General features: G+C 34.9%; 1 long non-coding RNA gene across 1 annotated transcript; it reads left to right on the plus strand.

The window, feature by feature from the left end:
• Nucleotides 1-413: 413 nt before the first annotated feature.
• LOC149945171 (uncharacterized) lies at nt 414-1,433 on the plus strand. The gene is made up of 3 exons (XR_016480946.1): nt 414-537; nt 649-845; nt 909-1,433. It is a non-coding gene; the product is annotated as an uncharacterized LOC149945171 (long non-coding RNA).
• Nucleotides 1,434-19,936: the final 18,503 nt, after the last annotated feature.

A 19,936-nucleotide genomic window follows, 5' to 3' on the forward strand; every position in this document is an offset into this window, starting at 1 on the left:
TGTAAAGATTATGAGAGGCGTCTCTTCCTATTCCCGTAACGTTAAAATTTCGTAAAAGATTTTGAGAGCACGCGCCCATAGGAGAGGTTACGATACTATCCGACACACGATGTCGCTACTGGAAAATTTTTAAATTTTGTAAACATCCGGAAAGTATTTTTCATCAGTCATGGCTGTTAAACATAGTTGAATTATGCTAATTTAAAATTAATAAAATTCAATTCCATGAAAAATAAAGAAACGTAAGTACAAGAAAGCGGACTATTTATAATATTTTGATACTAAAAGAATTAATTTGTTTGATTAACTAAGGAAATTCATTGGAAATTTTATGAAATTGCCGAGGCTTAACGAGAACAGAGCGGTATAAGTTAAAAAATACGAGGAAACATTGAAGTTGGTAAAATGTGATTAATATTGTATTTTTAACAGTTTCCTAACTTATCTTTTCTGGGTTTTCATGTATTCATGGTTGAGATCTTGTTTTTTAAGGGAACTATGTATGCAGAATTCTATGAAAAAAGATATCATGTTTTGGTAAGCAGTTGCACATGGAGAATCTTCATTAGCTTTAAAATATTTCTTGTCAATTCTTGGAATGATGAATCTCTCCAAACGTCCTTTAATATTTGTCATGTGCGATAAAAGCTTAAAACTGGTGTCAAATACTTCATTTGTCTCCGTTACAAATTTGAAGAAACTATCAGTTGGTACGATGAGGCTGCTGAACAGCTGATAGAAGAATTCTTTGCTGGTTTGAAAGCTTAAAAGTAAAAGAGCAGATTTGTTGGGTCAACAATTGGATTGTATTTTTTGAGTTGACTTATGCAAGAAGAGCATTGAAGGTTTGAGTAGCAGCGGTGAATTAGATATTCTGAAATGTAACTAAGAACATTTTGTTTTAGCAGGTTTGGACTTTCAATAGATTTACAAAATTCTAAGTCTTCATCGGAACATTGCCCCTGGCTTTGCGAGACTACAAGATTTTCAAAATTGGAGAAATCTTCATCCGGTCCTGGAGTTGCAGTTTTAAAAGTGTCAATGTTTAAAATGAACTCATCCAAATCATCAATGCAATTAGAATCCGGTGGTTTCAAGAGATTATTACAGAGGCAGCCCTGTATGCAGCTCGAAATTGTTGTCTATTGGGATGATCACGGTTGCCTCCTTTCTGTCTTATAGATCCAAGAAAATTATCTACAAAATCTTGGCTAATCCTGTCCGTTAATAAAAACTTAAAACCAAAATTATCATTTAGATCTTCCCAGAGGAGTAGCAAGGCTTGAATTGAAATTACCATTTTCTGAAATTTCCAATGGTGTAGAGTCATTAAGACTGAAAATTGTTGGCACAGCGGATGGTGTGAGCCTATTTTTAGTTCTAATATTCATGAAACTGGCATCAATGAAATGATTCGCGCAAATTCTATGGTTAACGTGTAAATATTCCGTAGTTTTATTTGTAATTTTCAGCCACAAAATAGAACTAAAATTTATATTAAGTTAATATGCCAATAAGCCTATCTAATGAAAATGCGAGTTTACCAGGCTTTTTCCTTTGGAAACTTAAAAAAAGATAAACAAGGATTTCTTGTTTTCGATATTTTACAATTTAAAACAAAAGAATATACCCCAGACCTACTAAATTATTTAAAAACCTTGTAAAACTACCATTAAAAATCTGGAAAGTTTTTGCGTCTCTTTTAAACCTAACATCGAAACGCACGCGCTGTGAGAACGGCGCCACTGGTGGCGCCATCGCTCTTACGGTAGTAGTGGACAATTTTGGGAAAAAAAAGTTAGTACGCTTTTTTGAAAGAGAGACGCCTCTCATAATCTTTACACTCTCTGGCCAAACCCTTAAATTAGTCAGCCTCTTTTCCAGCAAGTCAATCCATGTAGCGCATACATTTGAAACGGTGGTTATGGATACTTGAAACCTATAGGACAAGTCTTCTTCCAAAAGACCCATTTTCAATCGGCATTAAATCATAAACATTTGATCTTTAAAAGATAGACTCATGGGACGACCAGATTCATTAAAATCAATTCTCTTATGTTTACGTTTATAGCCTCGGTCCCCATTATACAAATTCAAGTTTTGTAAGTCTTTTTCAATGTATTCAAACAAATCATTAAAACCATCATGGTTTTGGCAACGAGTATAAAATTTCAGCTTTTCACTGGATTGAGATACACTTTTTAAAGAGAACCGAGTCGACAATTTTAGGTTTTTTTCTAAAATTTTAGCTTTACTTTTGTTTTGTAAATTTTCTATTTTCAAGGAATTGAGAAGATTATTTAAGCGGGTGTTTTCCGCGTTAACTTCACCCAACTGCTGAACACAATTTTGTAGCTCTTCCAAATTACTTTTCAAGCTCAAGTTCTCTGCAACAAGCACTTGGTTTGCCATTTTCAGTTTTTCTAGTTCGTCCAATCTTGATTGCAGGTGGAAAATATCATCTTTGTAAGTCTTTATGATATTAGCCAAAATTGCAGGATCAGAATCCAAGTTATAGTTATGGTCTGAAATAATTTAAAGATTAATAATTTCTCAGTTAAATCAGTAAAACTATGTAAAATTTCTTACCATAAAAATTAATATCCGATTTTGAGGTAGGCAGGTTCAGCGATATTAAATCTCCAACAATTAACGTGATTGCAGAATCTTCCCTTGAATAATCATAAACCTCAACTTCGTGGGAAAGTCCTAGAGTAGTAACATCAAGCGGATTGCCGAAATATGTAGGGTACTTTTACGATATTGATCGTTTGCCAGACTTGTTACAATGAAAACCGTATACTGTGTGGCTTTTATGACAGTTGTTGACCACGGTCTTCTTTTCGACACATTAGAGACATTGTCACTTGCATTTAATAATATCAAGCGAATCCATTCACTCCGTTGAATATCATTTTTTGGGAATGGATTAAAAGTCACGCCTGGATTCCTAACACTTGACGATTTGCATCCTGGCACAACAATATCTTTCCACCATTTTTTAGCATTTAATATTTCAATAGAAGTTAAAAATTACTAGTCGAGATCTTTTATCTTTATTTCCTCTGTCAGAGCAACAGACACTGGGACCTTGGATTAATAATATGACAATTATTATTAATCCAAGCTGGGACCTGGGTAGCACTACGCCAAGGCTTACGAAAAAATTTAAATTTTAAACTGTAACTTATTTGTTTCATCATTTGGTTGTGATATTTAGATACCGAAAAGATTACAAAATAACAATTAAATATTAATGATATTTCCAAACCATGCCGTAAATAACTTATCGCGATTAAACAAAGTAGAACTGAAAACGCTGATTTATCTGTGCACGCAGCGGCCAGCGGAAGCTCGCTATAGTCAGCGAGAGTTTGCTGCTTAAGAATTTAGTCAGTGCTTTATTCAAGCGCAAAACCAAGACAACGATACGTCACTAAAACCTCGCGGGTGACGTATGAGCAAAATTTTTTTCTTAGACACCTCCTACTTTATTGAATGGCCTATTACCTCACGGACCGTGTACCTCTAGAGATACACGGTCCGTGATTACCTCGTGCCACTCCCGTTTTCCGTTTCATGGCGGCCATAGGGAACTATTTACTTATAACCTTTACTTAAATAATCTATCCTTTACGTTGCTCCCTTTGAGTACGAAGGGTCCGAAGGGACGTGAGTTTGACCTGACTGACCTGACTTTTCTTAACCCCGCTCTAGAAATTTTAACGCACGGAGTAGTTCGACGTACGAGCAGAAAAATCCTTTAAAATCGGTTAAGCGCGCTTTCAGTTCGCCGGATAACGCAATGAAGTTCGTTTGTAATTTGTTGTTGAGAAATTGTGCAACTCTTGCTAACTCAGGGTATATGAAAGTCTTTTGAACAATACTAAAACAGGCGCTATGTATGGGTATGAGTGTTGTCGAACGTCTCTCTTTGTAAACTCGTATTTACTTCGTCAAATTCGTCTTAATTGTGCAAGACCTAGGCGAATTTCAATTCAAACTAGTTTTTACGCTTTTAAACAAGTATATTGCTAGATAAATAATAGGGTGGGTAAATTGGAACAATAGCCCCGCCACTCCCTTTGATCCCCTTTCTCGACCCCCCTTAAAGTACTTTTTAAGGAGATTCCAATGGTGCAAAAATTATTCCCCGCAAAGCATTATTTAAAAAGTTAATTAAAAATTGCCCAAAGACTATACATTGGCGCCTAACGGCGCCGCGCACTCACTTGCCGTTAAATGTAATTCGTCATCAGTTATACCTTATCCAACTCGTACAAAAATCTCGTATTTCCCGAGAAAATCTCAAAATATGTTGTATTTTAAGAGGTAAAAATTGCTGGCAAGTAACAATTTTATATTTATCATAACTTTCTAAATAATAAATTGCGATTAAAACTTTTTGGATTACTGTAATCCTTGTCAAATAATACACCTAAAAAATAAACAAAAACCAAAAGTACATATTGTTAAAAATAGCCTTAGAATTTTCTGAACTTGCGGAACTACGCAAAGACCCGGTATCGGGCATGGTTAGCGGAAAATGAACTACGATTTGTGAATTGTTTCTTTGCTATCTGTATAGTAGCTCACCGTCATTTTAATCCTTTAATAAAAGCTTTGTTTCGGTCACCGTCTTTTTAATCCTTAGACCCCACGTCTACTACAGCAGCATATTTCGCGTATATTGTGGTCCTACTGGCGCCATTACCACTCCCAACAAATAAAGAAAGGCCGATTTCCGAAAGGGCAAAAACGGCGCGACGGCGAGCTCTCTTCGCCGCGGTGAGAATTCTACGCCCCGAACCGTTCGGTTCGTACATCTTTAAAATTAGTATAACTTTAAAATTAATTATTTGCGGCTAATAATTTTTGCACCATTAGGTTCCACTTCATAAGTACGTTAGTATGGTGCAACTAAAAAGTGGAAAACATGTGGCGGGGCTATTGTTCCAAATAGCCATAGGGTGCGATAATTCTGACTCGATTTTTTGAGTTGGAAAATTATAATTATCAATATTTTTATTTAAAAACTATAAATATACAGAAATAGGGCGTCGTCTTGAAGTAGTTGAATATTCGCTTCTGAAGTACAAACCATTGAGTTGGGAATAAATAGAGGTACAACTAAATCTGGCTGGCGCGGACCAATTTCGTTCAATAAGAAGACTTATTCAACTTTATCGTTCTATCGTGGCGGCATCCGTCTCTAGTGGTGGAAACTATATTGCAATCGAATTTTTTCGCGAATCTGATGCGAAATTGAAATGTATGATTTATCGTAACAAACAAACTTTTAAAGTTGTTTAAAAATAATTTTATTCTGTCAACACGATCCTTTTCAACTCAAGTTACGAAGAGTAAGCTAATAATTATTTATTTTTAGTCATGTAACTTTACAAAATATAGAGGGCGCTTCCGCCTAATTATAAAGATGAATTTCATACAGTCTTATCAGAACAGGTCCCGCGTAACCATGGCAACCGAAATCGTAATTGTTATTCTAGCAGTATTATTCCCAATTCAATGGTACAAACAGGATTCCGGGAATTCCCAATTATATAACTAAATGTGAGTAAATATATATACTTATTAATATTTTAGTTTCTACATTAATATACAGGGTCTTTTTTTTTGCTCGGAAAAGTGTTTTTTTTTCAAAAACTATTTATAGTACCGATTTCAAATTTGGAAGGTCAATTCTCTATACCGGGGGACATCAGTTTGAGAAATTTGAGCGTTTTCGGTAATGTTTTTCACCAATTTTGAAAAATTATTTTTCGACCACTAGGTGCGAGATAAAAAATTTCTATTATAAAGTTGTAGGCCGTCATCGAAAACCCTTTAAAATTGTTCACTCGACGAAAAACAACTATTTATCAGTGAAAATTAGAGCTTGAAAAATTTACAAGTTGGTGAAGCCAAATTACGATTGTTTGAAACGATAATTGAAAAGGGAACAAGTCTAATACAAACGTAGTAGAGTTTTCACACTTGAAAAAATGTACACGTTTGGTTTTTAAATGCAGATATTTTATTCACATAAATTTTTACAAAACATTTTCAATAATATCACCATTGGCTGCAACACAGGTTTGTGCGCGGACAATTAAGTTCTCAAACGCTTTCTCTACCATTTCTGGTGTGACGTCTCGGCAAGCACTGATTATTCGTCTAATGAGTTCCTCCCTAGTTTCAATGGGCGTGGCGTATACCTTTGATTTAACGAATCCCCAGAGAAAATAATCCAGCGGTGTTAGGTCAGGTGACCTTGCTGGCCAATGCACTGGACCATTTCTCCCTATCCACCTTTCAGGAAACTCGTTGTTGAGGTGCTCAGTTACTTGCCGGGAAAAATGCGGAGGGGCGCCATCTTGCTGAAACCACAACTGACGTCTTTCAGCCAATGGAAGGTCGTCGATTGCGTCACTCAGTTCGTTCTGTAGAAAATGTAAATACCTTTGGCCGTTGAGGTTCGTCGGCAGGAAAAAGGGACCAATCAAACGGTTTCCAACAAGTCCAACCCAAACATTGACCCGTTCAAATTGAACCTGGTGATGATATTCAAAACCCCAATGTGGGTTGATGTCAGACCAAAGATGGCTGTTTTGATGATTAAAGGGCCCATCTCTAGAAAATGACGCTTCGTCGGAGAACAAAACATGGCGCAAAAATTGTCTATCTTCTTGGACAGCATTTAGTAACCAGTTGCTAAATTCATAACGTCTTTGATGGTCTCCGTCAATTAGTCCTTGGTGGAGCGTAGCTCTGTATGGGTGATAGCGATTCTTACGAAGAATTTTCCAAACACGATTTGCAGAACAACCCAAATCAGCAGCGGCGTTAGCGCAACTGTGACGAGGATATGCCACAAAGTACGCGAGTACATTGTTCTCGAAGTCTAAATCCGGTTGACCCAATCCGCGAAACCTAGGTTGCAAGTTACCAAATTGATTGAAATCGTGAATTGCTCGTCTTACTGTATTTACAGATGGTGCTCCATTTGGATGTCTTTCTGCGAAGATTTCAGTCACTCTTCTAAGGTTTTGCGCTGCTTCTCCATAGTAAATGGCAACTATCTCGGTACGCTCAGCTACTGAATAACGAGGCATTGTTCGAAATATTATCAAACACTGATAATAATCTCCCAAAGTTTTCCTTTAAATACCCAATGCATGTTTAGGATTGACCTATAGCCTCGTGTTTTTTAAATCCGGTCGTTTTTTTAACCAAAGTTTCAACTGGATTAGGTAATTCGGTTTCAATTATCGTTTCAAACAATCGTAATTTGGCTTCACCAACTTGTAAGTTTTTCAAGCTCGAATTTTCACTGATAAATAAATTGTTTTTCGTCGAGTGAACAATTTTTAAGGGTTTTCGATGACGGCCTACAACTTTATAATAGAAATTTTTTATCTCGCACCTAGTGGTCGAAAAATAATTTTTCAAAATTGGTGAAAAACATTACCGAAAACGCTCAAATTTCTCAAACTGATGTCCCCCGGTATAGAGAATTGACCTTCCAAATTTTAAATCGGTACTATAAATAGTTTTTGAAAAAAAAACACTTTTCCGAGCAAAAAAAAAGACCCTGTATATCAAGAAAATGAACTAAATAAATAATAGGAATAAAAGTAAACAGTGCCTGAGTATTTGGCCATTAAAATTGCAATCAAAGGATGTAAAACGATGGAAGGGTTTTACGCACACTGATAAAGGGTTAAAGAACTCATATTGCCCTTGAAAAAGTATAAGCTTGGTGAGTCTTTTTCGAACTGTCTCTTTCTTCATTTGATCGTTAATGTCTCTGCTTATTTTCCTCAGCGTTAACGTATATTTTGATCATCCTTTTTATCAAATAATTAATGTGGTGTAGCGATCCAAATTGGTCATCAAACATGTATTCAGTTAGAGTTGGGAAAATATCCTCCGTGACTAACTGGCGCCGAACCAAACATTCTATTTTTAAGTAAATATTTTTAGCCACGGTTTTTATCGATCTGAAGCATCTTACTACTTTCTCAGTCAAGCTACAAATCTTGACAACACCTAGCTGTTGGATGACATAGTCCACCATTTTTCTTTAAAAGGAGTAGAAGTTTGGTTAGGTCCTTTGACTCCTTTGCATAGTTATGATTTGATAGTGAGTTATGCCTTTCGTCTGATGCCTGTGAACATGTTTGGCATTTTAATGCTTTTCGTAATTTCTTTACAACAAAACCAGCCATAAAACGGATTTTGTTTTCTCGAAAGATGTTTGATGTTGATGTTTCATTAGTAAGAAACATAATGTCATCCATTTCTTCCTCTAGAGATTCATCTTCAATAACTCGAAGTTCGTTTGTTGGAACTGTAACATCGCATAAATTTTGAATGTGAGTGATGTCCAAAGCAATTACGTTGCCACTTTTTGATGATTCAATTTTAGTAACGAACGGGTTTTTGTATGTTGCAGTGAAGTTTCTACACGTAGGATTGTTGTTCCACCATCCTCGCTGACGAATTGTGTTAAAATAAAGTGTTTTCCACAAACAAAGTGATACTTGGCGGGTATTAAGTTAAATCGATTTATTGCTCTAAGCCATTTTGAGCGCAAGTTTAAGTTAGATTGAGGTAATCTTTATTATGAAAAATGTACAAGACATGGTTTTAAACAAAGATCTGAAATTGTTATAATAAAACCAAGGGATACTTGTGAATTGGTATTTTCATCTTTGGTGACCAACTTTTGCAATTGGGAACCACACAAGTTTATACCATTTTCAGGTTTTTCAAGTTCAAATTTTCCTAAAATATTTAATTTGGCGTTGTATTTTCCCAAAAATGCAATATTTTCCTACCTTCTTACAAACTAACTTTATTTACTTAAATTAAACCATATTTAAAAGTCGCGGTAAGCCTTATACGTTTTTGCGTCCAGCGTTCGAATTTTCCCCTATTTATAGTTTCCCCATTCTCCACCAAACGATTTATTGGCGCCACGGAATTTTGATCACATTACACATGAGACGCGCGCGGGACTGAAAACCGGGCACAAAAAGCGAGTGCCTTTTAAGCCTGTGATACTCCGTCTAAGTATGAGAGGTTAACGGTAATAGTAAGTATAGGGAGCTGTTGGCTCGCGTGGCATGAATAAAAATAATCAGCTAGACTAACACCCAAGGCACCACCCTAGGCCTAAGTCATCATGCGACTTTTGAAGCCTTTAATTCGGGTGGCCGGGTTACAATGCGTAGGAGGGTGGTGGCAAGCCCTGCATGCCACGCGTTCGAGCCAACAGCTCCCTACACTAACTATTACCGCCCACCACCCTCCTACGCATTGTAACCCGGCCACCATTAAAAGTCGATAGATTACTTGGGTCTAAGGTGGTGCCTTGGGTACTAGACTAGCTGATGTCTATGAGTAAAACGTTTATAATATTCACATGACTCCTGACGTTGTTCTAACTTCTAAAGTGCTCTGCTTAACCTCTCTACTATGTATATTCGAGTGCGAAATGTTTCTCATTTAACAGTGCAATTTTTAAACAAATGTATACTGAGAAATTTTTAATTGGTTTGTATAAATATTATTATTATTATTATTATTATTACTAATCGCTACCACGGTTCTGAAATCAGGTAACTCGACTTATATGAATTTGCTTTGTTCGCGTTTATGGAAAGAGTATTTCAAGCATATTTATAATAAAGCTATACATTTTTTAAATTTTAAGTAAGCACTTCCTAATAATTAATTTTATTTGTAAAATTTCCTTTTCGAGATACTTGATTTTAGAATTAAGATAACGTTATAATATGGCTATATCTTTAAAAATACTCTCTTGAGTAAGCTACCTTTAGCTATACATTAACCTACTGATTTTCGAACTGCCGATTTAGAAAAAAGCAAAAACCGAAATGAAATAAACACAAAATTATATTTTAAAATGTTAGATTTTTAGAAGGGTCTATTGCTTCTGAAATTACATGGTTTTGATATACAAGCATAATCTGGTCTTCGAATGGGATGCTATTCTGTAAGAATCCAAAATTACCATAAATCTTGATCCGTCAAAAATGACAATGCGCGTGTGCAGAAGAGGCTGCTATCGAAACATCAAACTATCGATAGTATTTGTCAAATCCAAAATCGTGGCGGTCTGTAATGCCGACGTAAGCGATTTTAATAAAATGCTTCGACATACGGTCGATGGTGCTAATTTAAGTCTTGGGCACCAAAAGTAAACAGGTATTTTACATCCGCGTAAGCATTTAGTTTATGATTTTATTAAAATACCGGATATAGCATTCCATACTGCCACTACTTAAAATTGAACTTACACAATCGATATTCGCCCCTTCTCCACATGCGCATTGCCATTTTTGACGGATAGAGATTTTTTTACCCAAAATAGCCTTCCTGTATCTAACAATATACAGCTCGAAACTTTATTTCTGAACGAAATATAATATTGCGAACGCGATACCTGAGAATATCCGGAATTCTCCGCAGCCGAAATATCAGATAAAAACCAAAGAAATCTCCAGGACGATGTCGATAGAGTTTATTTATGTCTATTTAGGTCAAAATGTTGCCCCAAAAACATTCTTGCGTTTGGTTGGCTGAGAATAGAAACATCGTAACTCTGCTTTGACAGTTTTATCATGTTTCCCCACAACAACATACTGACAAAAGACAGATATAAAATGATTAGCAATGTAGTAACTTGGTCTAGAAATTATTGGTATTTAAAATATGTTTTCGGAATATAATAAAAACTTACAATGTTATTCGTTAAAGAAGTTTTTGTTACATTAAAATTTCAAGATAATTTTTTCGAAAGAAGTTTATTCATTTTACAGTTACATTGAAATTTCATGATCATTTGTCCGTAGAAGTTCATGCATTTTACAGTTACATAAAATTTTACTATTATTTGTTCCAAAAACTCCATTCATTTTACAGTTACTTGAAGTTTTTACTTGATCGAAACAAATTTATATTTTTGGTTCAAAACAGGTTCTTTAGTCTTATACATGTAGTAACTTGAATTTTAAAAATCCACATACATCAAAGAAACTAGAAGATATTGTATGATAATTATTACCTTTAAATAAACTAACTCTATTATAACTTCTTTTTTTAGTGATTTTAATTAATTGACAATTATTTATTTCATCATTTTAAAATGTACACAAATAATTTTTGTCAGCATTTCCCAATTTTGACTCTACTTAAATTTTTCGAGCTACAATGTTTTTCCTCTCGGGTCACGAATTTGGATCAATTTCTATTCGTGGCCGGAGAGAACGCTAGTCTCAGGCTTCTTCAGAACGCAATACTGTCCGCGGAATGCGGAAAGTTTTACAATAAGATTTGAAGTGTTTTTTAAAAGAGGCTGAGAATGCTTCAAAACCAACCAGGCACGCTTTCGAGAGTCGAGGCTGGCCTCTCGACTTTCTGCGGCTGTATTGGAAACGGTGCCTTTCAAAGTCAGTCACGCCAAAGCTAAAATGAGAATATTAAATTGGAATAGGCTGGCCAATATCCCTCACTTTTCTCTTTCAAGCACTAAGCCTTTTTGGGGCAGGATTCAATCTCGAAACAGGGAAAAATACGATTTTATATCCAAAGTTGAAAAGATATTCTCATTGAATCGTATACAGTGGTGGTGCCAAGGGGGAAGCTAGGAATGATATGGCCTACCTTCAAATTTGAAAGGGACCCAAAAAAATTTTCATAAACGAAAACCTTTGAGGGTTAACTTTTAATTTAAATTACAGAAAAGTTTTGTAGTACAGAAATTGCAAACTTTGAGAAATTTAAATGGGCTTCAAAATCTTTCCAAGGGCTCAAAATTTTAAAATAGGAGGTCCTCTCTTATACATGGCTTACCAAACACAAAAATCCTGGCACCGCTCTGAGAGCTAACTGGCAATTCCCTGCCTTACATTGCCGTTAACCTCAGCAAGTGTTTATGTGAAAGGAAATTTAATACTATGGTACATCAACTTTGTTACGAAGATAAATTATCAGAAGGAGATCAGCTAGTCTGATAAATAAAATTTAACATGTATACTGATAGAAATAATTGAAAAAATTGTATTATATTAATATTCATATAATATAAATTGTCAATATCTGTTCTTTCTTAGCCATAATATTTAAAAGAAAAAACGCCGTTTATTCAGTTCAAATAACTGTTTTTTTATAATATATGTCCCTTTTCAATTTTTCTAAGTGTTTGATATTAATGTCGAGTTATGACGACTATTTGTTTAAGTAATTGATTCATTCGTAGTTACGTAATGGAATGAGTCCTCTTTTACCTACTCCTGGCCATTTCTTAAAAAAAACCCCTACGTAGAGTAGAATTTATGGTAGCCGTTCTCAAAACAAAAGTCCATATTTACTCTGGTCTAACTACCAACATAAGATTCATCTCGACTCCTATTTTATTTCTTTGCCATTTTACTGAAGCCTTTTTAATTATGTAATAATTGTACTACGGCTTAACATACCAAAATAATTTTTGGAAAATAAATATCATCATAAAAAAATTAAAGTGCAGATTTTCTTTGTTTTTATGGCCTGAAGTACGGGCCGGCGTGCTAAAAGCGAAACTGGCCGATATTTTTCTTTCTTAGACAAGTATTCTACCCCCGCGTCTTCCCCTTTCTCCCGTCCCGAAAGCTTCGTCTCTATCAGCCGGTTGGTTTGGAAGCCAAGAAATTATTAACTAAATTTGTATTCGATGATTTAATAATTAAAATTAACTGGAATTAACTTGAAATATACCAAAGTCTGAGGAATAAAATGTCAGGAATCTAATGGTGTTTTCCGATTTCACCTACGATAAGTAGTTTTTTCTCTAGACCGTATTGTATACAAAAATGTCAAAAAAGTGTAAAATTGGGTCTTAGCGATAGAATATAGCCCCATGCTACACGAGAGGGTACGAGATAAACAGTCAAACGGTGATGGAGTGGAAGGCAGGAGTCGAGGGTAAGAATAAACAGTAAACCTAGTGGTTTACTTTAATATTCTAGAGCTTGAACCACTTTATTTTTTTATAAATAATTAAAGTGTTTTTGCGCACAAATATTTCCAAGAAAAACAAAAGATTGATAAATGGCAAAGTTTTTAATTCTACAAGCATCTGAAAGCCTCTGATTCATATCAAAATAACTTTATAAAAGATGTAAAAGAAATTAAAATTGCAAATAGTAAGCTTAAAATTTTCGCTGTAACTTTTGAACTGTAGCGGTGCAAGCTCCAATTAAGGTGGTGCAAGGTGGTGCAAGCTCGGTGCGTATAGAAAATAGTTTAATTTTTCATATCAGGTACCTGGGGGGCTGGCTATGAAGTTGGCCCCCCAGTTTGGTTTTCGCTGTAACTTTTGAACTGAAGCAGTGCAAGCTCCAATTTAGGTGGTGCAAGCTCGGTTCAATTGTTTTAAGCTGAAAAAGAACGCTTCTGGAAAAACTGGGGGGCTGCCTTTAAGTTGCCCCCCATTGATTATTGCCGGTGGTCTCCGCCCCTTTCTGGTGCAAGCTTTAATTTTTGTGGTGCAAGGTTGGTGCAATTCGTTTATAGGTCTAAGATTTAATTCCATGTTTCTGGGGGGCCAACTTAAGAGACCCTGCTCCCCTTTATTTGGAAAAGGTAAGAATAACGTGTAATTCTCATGCAATTATAAATAATAACTGAGTACCTTAAATACAATAATCTGACATTAATGACGTTTGTTATCCCTAATCTCCCCTTCAAACGAGACATAAGGCTAAAGTAAAAGGTTAATGAAACCTTAAGTTTAAATATTAAAAATACGAATTAGGTAATTATCCAACTAAGGATTAGTTTTAGATCCTTTCTATAACTGTCCACGTATTATATCATCCCTCCCCTACCACCCTGTCGAGAAAAACTACCTAAAGGCCGATTGGACCACCAATCGCAACCACAGAAAGCTTGCATACCCGATCAAGAGACGAAAAAGCCCCCTACATTACCCCTCGTTAAAAACTTTACTCCAACTTTAACCTAACGATATAGGCCGGGAATAGTGGTTCACTCCTGTAATCCCAAGCGTCCGGGAGGCAGAGTTTGTGGATGGCCGTTTGAGGACGACCACCGATCCCCCAACGGGTGGTTGGAATACTTCCGCCACGGGTGTGTCCCCCCTGTCCCCTAATATCCCGCCGTTGGCGTGGCCTTTACACATGTCTCACCCCTGATTAATCGCATAGCGGTTAGTGGACTGTATTGTCCCATCTACTAAAAAAAAACAAAAAAAACCTTCCCGGGAATCATTTTATTCTCGTTATCCAAAGACGAAAGAGAGAAGTTCGATTTCCAAGTACGATAAAGCGTCTATGACATTCCCAACAGAGTTTCGCTTCCGGCATCCAACATTTCCACCTTCCCCAAATAGAAGGAGTACAAAACCAAATGGTGGATGAAAAATTAGACAGAACAACATCAATTCCGATGCAGTTTCTGGCTGCAGAAATGTCACAGAGATACAGTGTAACCAAGGCGAGAGATATCCTGGAAAATCAGAAAGAGTACCTTCCAAAGAAACTCCAAGACGATTATCCAGGAGAAAACCTATCCGTGATTTTCCCCCAAAGTTATATGAAAAGATGAAAAGTGCACCAATAAATAGCTTTAGAGATGCATTTTGAACATTGTGATGCTATGTGATCCCCAAAATCTTCATATAAAGATCGTGTCTGTCTTATAAAGAACTTTAACCAAACTCAATTGGACAAAAATGCCTTAATCCTGGTTTCATCCCTTCTTTGCGGAGACAAAGTAGTCCAAGGGGCTCCGATAGTTATATTTGTTATTATTTCAAATCGTTTTGCTTCGACTCTTTAAGGACTGTGTGATTGAAGTGTTACGCTATACGGATTACTTGATATAAACTTTTTCAAGAGTTTTGTGGAGGAAACAATTTTGCTATCGGTGCCAAATTCTTGCTTCAGGTAGTTCAGCTGTACTCTTTTGATGACATTGAATTGTTATACTTATAGTTATTATGTTCCTTATGCTTGTACCAATATGGTTGTGTCTTTGCCAGGTTTTTTTGTTTTCGCTTGAAATTTTCTGTGTCGAAATTATATTGTGTAAATGAAAATTCGTGGAGATATTCATTTTTAAAAATTAACGTTTTCTGACGTTATTTTCAGTTTGTGGTACAGTAGGATACACGAAATTGAAATAAGTAACATTTCAGTTCATCGCTTGGCATAAATAACGACGAAGCGAGTGTCCCACGATATAGTCTTTCGCGTCATTTTTAAGGTATCCTAACGGGATCAGGGGCTAGAATAGGGGCTTTGGGTAGGGACAAAATATATTATTTTTTAGAGAAATGAGATTTTCGTTTTACAGAAAATACATTATTTTAAGAGTTAAAAGTATGCTTTTAACGGGGCCGGGATTAAAATAGGACCTTGGGTGGGGAAAACTTATATTCTATTTTAGAGATAAGTTAGGGTTTTTAGGGATAAATTCGAGTTTTTAGGGTAAAATACATTATTTACGAGATAAATAAAATAACAGCCGGGGGTAAAATAGGGTCTTTAGTTAGGACAACACATATTCTATTTAAAAAATAAATTATGGTTTTTTTTTTGAGAAATTGAGATTTGATGATTTTTTTGAGATCCATTGAGAACCATTCAAATGTGTTGAGATGAGGTGAGATTAGTTGATATTTGAGGTGTTTATTTTTTGAGAAATTGAGATTTGAGGTGTTTATGTTTTGAGAAATTGAGATTTGGTAAGTTTTATTTTCAGATACATTGAGATTTGCTGAAATTAAGTGAAATATGAGGCTTTTTTGAGAAATTAAGATTTTAGGGATAAATTAGGGTTCGTTACTTTGTGGAAATAAAAATGTATCATGTTATTTGGCATTTGTGGTATAGTAGGATACACGAAATTGAAATTAGTACCATTTAAGATGGTACGATTTAACTTGGTACAATTCCATATGGTCCATTGGTAATAGAGGTTTAGAGGTTTTATTTCTGCCGTATAAAAATACACCCTTTTGTAACAGGGCGGCTCCTTGTGGAGCGCAGCAATTACACAAATACAAAACATTACCGGATCCCGAAATAATCATTTTAAAACACGCAATAGTAATAGTATTATGGGATTAAATATACGGGTAAATAAAGGGTTAAATAAAGAAATAAAATAAAATAAATGAAACGAAAACCATGGGGGAGGCTCAATTTATTGTGCCTGTTTTAATATCCAACGGGTTTCAATTTTAAAATAACAAGAAAGGGAACCTCAAGTTTGTTGATCGGGTTCGTTCAAACAGGATAAATTGGGAAGACTGTGTCCATTGTCGTCTACAATAGTTTCGGCGTGCTACTTAGGGCACCACACGTTTGCTACAAAGGGTGCTGGCTATACTACGTTATGCTTTCTTGACTATTGTTAGATGTTGGCTATGCTAAGTTATGCTATCCTGGTTTTTATATTTGGTTTTTATATTGGATGATAAAATACGCGAAAAAGTAGATAAGTCCATAATTATATTGGATACTTTGGCGTTTTTTTAATGGCTCCAATTTTCTACTACAGAGTTTTTTTACTATGCCAAGTGATAAAATTGATTTTTCACAGGAGCAATGACAGGGTGATTAGATTTGATGTTAATGCACTAGGCTTGTGAGAGAGTTTTGCTTTTGGTAAAAATTAATTTTAGGTTTTTATAGTGTGCTGTTCAAATGGTTGAAATATTGTTCCAAATAACGGTGATTTCTACAGCGTTGTAATCAATTTATATTGGTAAAATTACTCTTCGGTTGTTAAAAATTACTGTCCTGATTATGTTAAAGGTCAGGGTGATATTTTGGTGAAATTTACATTTAGGTTGTTATGGTGCGCTTATTAATTTAATGTACATGGTGATTGAAACATAATTCATAATGGACAGGGTTATTAATAAAACGTAGAGATGGGTTTATCTTTAAGTTAAAATTATTTTTTGTTTGTTAAAGCTTAGTGGGTTAGTTATGTTAAATGACAGGGTGATTGATATAATGTTTTTGAAAAACAGGGTGGTTTCTCTTGGGTTATTATAGTTCGTTTATTAAGGTTTACATCTCGTTAAACCTTTTAACTTAAGGGATGACTGTGCTGATAATTTGTGGTTTTTAAAACCTTTTTTAGATATTTTATCGAGTATTTTATACTTTATTTACAGTTTTTTTTTATAATTTTCAGAGAAGAACCTTTAAGTGACTTTGTAAAAGGCGTGATAAGAATTTGTGGTCTGACTTTGATAAACGGTTAAAATAAAATTTCTAGAATTTCTTCTTGGACTAAGAGATATCCACAGGATATTCGAAAGGTCCCTTCTGGGTAAGGTCCAAATATCGAAGATGTACGTCTTCTCTCGGATTTCAAATCAAAATCCATCCATGCATGGATATCCAGTGTGAATCCAAATGCTTTGCTAAATATATCCGAAATCTCTTTGTATCACAATGTCAGAGAGATATCCACACCACATCCCAATTATTTGTTTTTCTAGGTGGATTAAGTTATAATTTTTTTTTTAATTTTGGGTTATTTTCGATTTTAAAACCTTAAAATGAGTTTTTTCTCGAATATTTTAGTATCTAATAGACAAATACCAAAGATAATAAGCAAATTAAGTGTAAATTCAGTGCTTAATTCGAATATGGGCGTCAAATTTCGCTAAAATAATTACGAAATGAAATAATTGACTACTTGAGGGGTCCAATAGACTTCCAGATTTTGATTTGTACTCCACCTTCAAAAATTTTGAAAATTTTATATTTTTGGCCCAACAAGCTAGTTACTTTAAATTATAAATGGCATCAATGAGAAATTATTTTAAAGCAGAAAAAAAGAATTATTATAATGTTAAAAAAAACACGAAATTAAATACTATTTTTTACTAAATATTTCGAGGCTTTCCGGAGATATAGAAAATTTCAAAGTGTCCGTGGGAAGTAAAAAAGAAATGGAAACATCCGCCTTCACAGAATTAACACCAGGGAAATTGTTGCCTGCGTTTACGATGGAAAGATATACTTCGGTGTTTTGGTTGAAATATCAGATGAAAAAGACGAAACTTTCGTAAAATGTGTGCACCCTCCTGGTTTAGTAACATCATACCACCGGCCAAGAAGAGAAGACTTGTGTTAGATTCCTGAATGCAATGTTCTTTGTGAAGTGCAATGTCCATCAACTTCAAATGGGCTTCAATACAAGTTCCTAAGAAAGTCTATAAATCTCGCCAGGGCCATCTTTACCTTTCAGGTGCCCCTGGGCTAATAATATCAGGCACTCTTTTTCATATCACCACGTCTTTATTGAATACTTTACAATTAAATTATAAAAAATATAAAGGGCCGGACGGCGCCCCTTCAGAGTGCGGTGCCCTAGGGCTTAGCCCTTCCTAGCCCAATGGTAGAGATGGGCCTGAATCTCGTGGAAAGGGTACTAGTAAAGTGCAATATCCAAAAGAAAGTTTAAATAATTTTGTTTCCTACTTTCCTTTTAAATATTTGATTCTTTATTGGAATAATAAAATAAACATTCTGGTTTAAAATAGTTTCTCATTGATGCCATTTATAATTTAAAGAAACTAGCCTGTTGGGCCAAAAATATAAAATTTTGAAAAATATTTGAGGTGGAGTACAAGTTGAAATTTGAGAGTCTATTGACCCCCCCCCAAATAGTAAAGTATTTCATTTCATGTTTTTTTTTAACATTATAATAATTATTTTTTCTGCTTTAAAATAATTTCTCATTGATGCCATTTATAATTTAAAGTAATTAGCCTGTTGGGCCAAAAATATAAAATTTTCTAAAATTTTGAAGGTGGAGTACAAGTCGAAATCTGGGAGTCTATTTGACCCCTCAAGTAGTCAATTATTTCGTTTCGTAATGTTTTTAGCGAAATTTGACTCCCATATTCGGATTCAGCACTAAATTTATACTTAATTTGCTTATTATCTTTGGTATATGTCTATTAGATACCAAAATATTCGAGAAAAACTCATTTTAAAGTTTTAAAATTGAATAGAAGTGAAGAGAAGCACATTGTGAAAAACTAAATGAAAAGAGACTTAAAACGGTTTTAAAATTCACAATATATTTATTTGTAAAAATCCCTGAAGAAGGAGGAACAGTTCCTCCGAAACGTTGGATTTTTAAATAAATATATTGTGAATTTTAAAACCGTTTTAAGTCTCTTTTCATTTAAAATCGAAAATAATCCAAAATTAAAAAAATATATATAACTTTTCAAATAATTGAATTACAAGTCTAAAACTTTGGGAAACTAGTTTTCTTAAGCTAGTATACTCGTAGAAAAAATATTATTAAAATTGTAAATTAGGCAAATTTTCCGCTAGTCGAATTGACATGGAATGACCCTGAAGTAAAATTCATTGTGGTAAAGCTCAGCCCAATGTATCTTAGTAAATGTTCGAATCAGAGTTTTAAACTTGAGTAAAAGATGTTCGTATAAAATAGAACTTCATTATTTATTGATTCGCCACCTACGGCAGTTTTTCTTAAGCAGAAAGGAAATTATATTTGTACCTAGATTTTCTGTTCTCGGATTTTAGATGGAACGTCAATCATGGCGTATTTCTAAAATGATTTACATTGCCTTCGTGGTTTCTCGAAATGAAACATAGCTAAATACTCAGGTAAACATACTTTAGAAAGAGTGAAACCAGAAGCGGTAAATTCTTTCGCTTCATTAAATAGGAAATACGCTCTTTCTTGAACAAGTTCTGGATCTTATCTCTGGAATTGCCGGTCTGGAAAAAGAAAAAGTCGACGTGGTCGAATCTGCGAGATGCAGAATGAGCTCAGCAGCAGGTTTCCTTAATGACTTACGTAAAGGCAGATTGCGTATTGAATTTCTCAAATATCA

The sequence above is a fragment of the Leiobunum rupestre genome, chromosome 5, assembly GCF_980474605.1.
Source record: "Leiobunum rupestre chromosome 5, qqLeiRupe1.1.hap1, whole genome shotgun sequence".
Classification (NCBI taxonomy): Eukaryota; Metazoa; Arthropoda; class Arachnida; order Opiliones; family Sclerosomatidae; genus Leiobunum; species Leiobunum rupestre.